The following is a 6,059-nucleotide window of genomic DNA, read 5'->3' as shown; positions in this document are numbered from 1 at the left end:
GTGCCACAGCAATCTAGGAAAGTACAAAGGAAATTTGCTTCCTGTCCAATCAAAATGTAACTTCAAATATTTCAAATGATGTAAAACCTTTAATAGACTGTATACTCTACAGATGTGTGTTGATATAAACAGATTTATACTAGTTAGGACAATCGGCAATAGTTTTAACACAGGTTTAACCGCTGTAATTTTCCTTCCTGTTATTGTCATCTTTAATAGCTTTATAAGGCTTAAACTTGTGTTATACCATCAAATGATTTACATTTCATTCTGCTGGGTTGTAACACAATAAGCATTCACGTGTTTGCCAGGCTAAGCCAAGTTTATTCTACTATAAAGTGCACGACACTATAAAGCTTTATGGATTCATCTGTTTGGTTATAACAGAAGGGTCCCAGCCATTCTGTTTAACCTTTGTGTTGGTGACCAGGATGTGGAGGATACCCAGTAGACTCGTATGTCGGAAGCTCAGACAGTTAGACGTCCTCTTTATAGATTTATAAATGTGCTGCTAGAATATAAGACAAATAACCCCCTCCTATTAATACTCCAGCTAACGATGATGGAAGGCTATAATCCCTCGCACAATTCGGAGCTCTGCGCTTCAAATGCACCACGAGGGTGAGAGGCATCAATACGTTGCCACTTAGGAGAGGGGCTGAGATATCGTCGCTGTTGATGTTGGTTTATTGCAGAGATCCTGGCTTTGAAGTTGGCTGCCATCGTTGGCCCAGCACGATAGCGAGAGACAGTGAGCCGGAGAACATAGATTCACAGTATCCTGCAGGAGTATAATCAGATCTTTCGCACCTCTCGCTTCTAAACTGATAATCCTGGAGGTCTGCCAGCCCCCTTCTTCCCCCGTGGGCATTACATTTGATGACCTTTATTGTGTATTCCGGATCTGCAGTAGAAGTTCTAAAGAGAAGACATGGCTAATGTTACTCTTACATGATATAGAACCTTTTGTTGTGTTTGTGTGATATTGACAGTATAAAGAATAGTAAAAAATAATCTTAAAGTTCTGAAATAAATTGGATATAGTGTTGGGTTATATTGGTATTAATGCGGAACCTTATGCATTCTGTTTGTATGTGTAGGTTTGCGCGTGAGCACATGATTCCCAATGTACATAAGTACTTGTGTTTATTAGCGGTGTAACAGTCAGTTTATAATATATGACACCCATTATAAGTCATCTATGATTAGACCTGAGTGTTCTTTATTGTCTGACCTAACCGCCTTCTGAGATTCTTGCCCTCAAAATTCAATGATTTTGCATACTACTTGTCAGTATCATGTTTGGGCATGTGATTCTAGCTTCCTTCCTCTATTTGGAGCTGTCCTTTAGGGCAAAATTTGTACCAGTGAGCATTTTGCTGAGAGCCAAAGGGGGATGCTAAAGGTGGAAACAGTAGCTAGACCAGTGATGGCTAACCTGTGACACTCCATGTGTTGTGAAACTACAAGCCCCAGCATGCTTTGCCAGCTATCAGCTAGTTATCTACTGGTAAAGCATGCTGGGGCTTGTAGTTTCACAACACCTGGAGTGTCACAGGTTAGCCATCACTGAGCTGGGGTGTCAGGTGCTCACAAACGGGTACTGAGGCTGTAATACATCTACAGCAGTGTTTCCAAAACCTGTTCCCCAGGGACCCCTAACTACATGTTTTCCAGATCTCCTTGCAGAAGCACAGGTGTATTCATTACTGACTGACACATTGTAACGGATCCACAGGTGGTATAAGTATTTCACTTGTGACCTGGAAAACCTGCACTGTTAGGGGTCCCTGAGCACTGGGCTTGGCAAATCCTGATCTACAGTATATATGCAAGTGGATACTAAGTTTTGACACTATGATACCACAAGATGCAATTACAGCATTTGTGCGTTTGTCTGTTTTGTTTCTATACAGTTTGCAGGCTTCCTATTACTATTATCAATGCAAACTGTAACATTTATATTTTGTATCCAACTAGTGCATATTGTAGGCCAGCTAAGCTATACTGCAGCTGCTGCTGAATGGAGGCACAACGCATCTTGGCTTTAGCGTCACACCCTGAAATCGGTCAAGTCCGCAAAAACTTTTATCCTCTTAACTAATTTCCTTCCTTTTATTCCCTCATTCTTCACATAATTTCACTTACAATAATACTGATTGCACGAATGTTAACGACGCAAGCAATTATTGCAGCCTTGCCCCGGAGTTTTTTTTACAGTTAAAATTAATGGGATTCTATTAAGTAATGAATATGGCAGCATTTAAACAGCACATGAAATTCTAGCAAAAAAAAAAAAATGAAGAAACTCCTTACACTGCAGATGTGATTGAACAGTTACACCATCTAAACGGACTTCCCGGATGTTATGTGATTCATCAATATCCACTTGTGAAAGGCTGCTTAATACATAGCCCCAGACACCCCCCACAGTGAATCCGACCAGCTTGATTTCATTGTAACAGGAATAGCTATATGATACACAAAAGTATAGTTAATATTATGTATTATAGGTAATCGATGGCCATGGGCAGTGTATCAATTTGTCTCAAGCCATGTTATCACTATAGACTTGTTAATAACTCTGTTATTATTGTTTTTATGTATAGAGTTTTGACAATCCTCCCAACTTGTTCAATCTCCAAATTGTCATTTTCCCCTAATAATCTTGTAGACATGAATGACCCTTGTAGCAAAGTACTTCTGTGTGTTGTTTAATACAGTAATAAGGTACAAAAATGGGATGTAGCACTAGTAACCAATCAGATGTTAGTTTTGGTCATTGTAGGGAATGTTATAAGCTAGCACCTGATTGGTTGCTACAGGTTACAACATGGCTGTACAGTAGCAACAGTATTATTCAATAAGACTGTTTGTTTGTTTGATTTGCACAGGAGCCATAACATCTGTACTATAAGGACAGTTAATTAGCATAACGGACTCCATTCCACCAGGTTATTTACAACACACATAAAATGTGTTCCATTGCAATTGACCCTGACTAACAGCGGTCAGAGATACAGAGCCATAAATGCAATCAACCTGTAGTTTACATAAAGACGGCATGTTTTATGTGTCTATTACACAAGGGTACGGCAGAGCCTGGAGTTTTTAGTATTATTAACTTTTAATAAAATCAGCTTTTAATGCTGCGCTCTCGAAAAAAAAATGTTACCATCTGTAAAATGCTGTGTTTGCGTCTTTTTTTTTTTTTTTTCCTCAAATCATATATTGCTCCTGCCAAAAATAAAAATAAATAAAACCCTTTTTCTGCAGGTCAGAATTTGTCTAATCTCAAAATTGTCAGTCAAAGACGATTTATAAAGATTGAGCGAGGCGGGGAGCAAGTCCGTCAGTAAATAAATAAAAGCCATCTAAACATTGTTAACATAAATTTTTACCACATATAAATGAATCACATCACGGGCTGCACCGAGCGGCCGGTTTACTTTATAAGATTACAATAAAACCCTTGGATTGAATTCTCCACCTGACTCACTATGTTATTAATTAAATCCTGTTTAGACTCCTCTCTAATTAAACAGAGTAATTTTTTTTGTTTTATTTTTATTATTAAAGCTGAGCATAAAGTCATCAATTATACAAGCTGCATGTAATTTCTCTGTGTTCTATTGTTTAGCTTCATTCAGGTTCTGAGCATTTGGCTGCGATTGGATTGAATTGCGTGATTAATATTCTGTTTGAAGATCCCGTTCTATATAATGGGGCTTTAGGTCTCTCCATTGTTACCTGATTGCACTCATTATACTGTATTTCCTAAATCACTGATTTTATTTTTTGTGTGCATTTTACGGAAGATTGTAGGTAAAAGTTTTTAATAACTTTTTCTGCGCATAGCTCTACAGAATTGTTTGTATAAAATTCCTGCAGAGATGTTATTACTTATAGGTGTCTCGTTTTTTAACCTAGTCCTGAGATTAAGGTGCGGCCCTTCTGAAGGTTAGTGGGCCGCCCCCCGAAGTGTATACGGTTGCCTATCATTGATCTACATGATATTATTTATTTTAAAGTATTAATCATAGTGAGGTGCCTGGTTATTGTTGTGTTAAGTCATTGGGCAGCACGTTGGCTCAGTGATTAGCACTTCTGCCTCACAGCAATGGGGTCATGAGTTCGATTCTCAACCATGGCCTTATCTGTGTGGAGTTTGTATGTTCTCCCCATGTTTGCGTGGGTTTCCTCTGGGTGCTCCGGTTTCCTCCCACACGCCAAAAACATGCTGGTAGGTTAATTGGCTGCTATTAAATTGACCCTAGTCTCTCTCTGTCTGTGTGTCTGTGTTGGGTAATTTAGACTGTAAGCTCCCATGGGGCAGGGACTGATGTGAATGAGTTCTCTGTACAGTGCTGCGGAATTAGTGGCACTATATAAATAAATGATGATGATGATTGCAAACCTTTTGGATTGGTGGATGCATAACTTGCTCCAGACTTTCACAAGGGTGAACCTCTCCATCTTTTACGCACTGCATCTGTGATAGAAATGTCAGCTGGCTCTTAACCTGGTAGCAGCAGTTGTCCAATCAAGAGCTGGCGGTCATTTCGGGTAGCGTATCGGATCCTTCACCCTTGGACCCACTGCTGTTACGTGCAGCCAGTAGTCGGACTTTGTTGTTTATGTAGAGGCAGCTCACAGCGCATGAGGACTCTGTCCATTCGGTCTTATAGATCTCAGTCTGTTCTGCTCTACTGAATGGGGCTGGACAGATTAAGTGGACCTGCATTGTCAGATGGCGCAGCTGCTTGAGCATAAACAGTGAAGCCCACTACTTCAACATTATAACTAAACAATAACCTCAAAGAACGTAGAAACCATGCATATTATCCAAATGGAAATTATTCATAGAACTATTATACTGAATTTGAAAACTTTGATCTCTTTTTATTTAGCCAATGGACTGGTGTAAGGTAAATGATAACCTCACATTCTGCAATGTAGATCACATTAGCCCAAGTCATAGAGCCCAGGCTGATTTAAAATCCAAAGGTGTTGGATGTAGATCGTTACCATATTGGTTTGTGTGCGTGGTCATCTGGGAACAGGAAAATGTTGCTAATTTAATAACATTGTGCGGTACTATAATCACAAGGCTATTATGGAACCCCGCGGCTAATTGAATCGGCCCCTTATATTATTATTATATAAGGACGGTAACATTTTACAAGATGAAGTAGATATTTGGAACAACACTAGGTGAATTAACACCAGAAGCCTCCTATGCTTTACCTACAAGATTTGCACCTCATCTTGTGATTTGTTTGGTTGCTTTTTATTTTCTATTACATTAATTTTTTTCTTTCATCCGTAACCACATAAATCATCTAGACTTTTAAATCAGACACTCTCTGTGCAAAAAAAAAAAAAAAACGCCAAAACATCTTTTAGTCAAATCCCTTGATGAGCACAGAGAATAGATATGGGAGGAGGCGATAACTTTCATGTCAGCTGAGACAGAACACAGCCTCAGATGTTGATGAAATGTGCTTTTGTGCTAGTAATGTATTTAGAGCGTCACATGTAAACACAAAGAAACCTTATTAATCACCGTTTGATCATGTTGAGATCTCCAGCTTCATAGACGGGTAGCAATCGCTGCGCTTCATAGTTTTCCGTAAATGCAACAGCTGTAAAGCGTTCAACGCAAATCACACCAGAAAGCAGATTGATAATGTAAAGAAAAGACAATCACTCCACTAATTATTATGTTATATGACACCATGTCAAGCTATTTGTGGAAGAACTCAAGCCGTTTACCATTTTTATTTCATTTCGATATATATCATTGATGTTTAAAGTTTTGTGAATCGTGGTTCACGCCACAAAATGGTGGCAGTGGGTACACTTAAAATATTCTGATGTAAAGCCTTGGATCCTGACTGAATACTTCATACTAACTTCTTGTAACAGTGTAATGTGACCGAATCAATAAATAAAGTTATATAAAAAAAAAAAAAAAAATGAAAAAAAATTCTGATGTCAAGATAAATCCTAAAATAATGGTTCTGGGAGCCACCATTTTGTTAAGTGTTACTCAGCAG

This window comes from Mixophyes fleayi, chromosome 8, assembly GCF_038048845.1.
Source record: "Mixophyes fleayi isolate aMixFle1 chromosome 8, aMixFle1.hap1, whole genome shotgun sequence".
Taxonomy (NCBI): Eukaryota; Metazoa; Chordata; class Amphibia; order Anura; family Limnodynastidae; genus Mixophyes; species Mixophyes fleayi.
The sequence above is the reverse complement of the archived record's forward strand: the minus strand, read 5'-3'. Positions refer to the sequence as shown.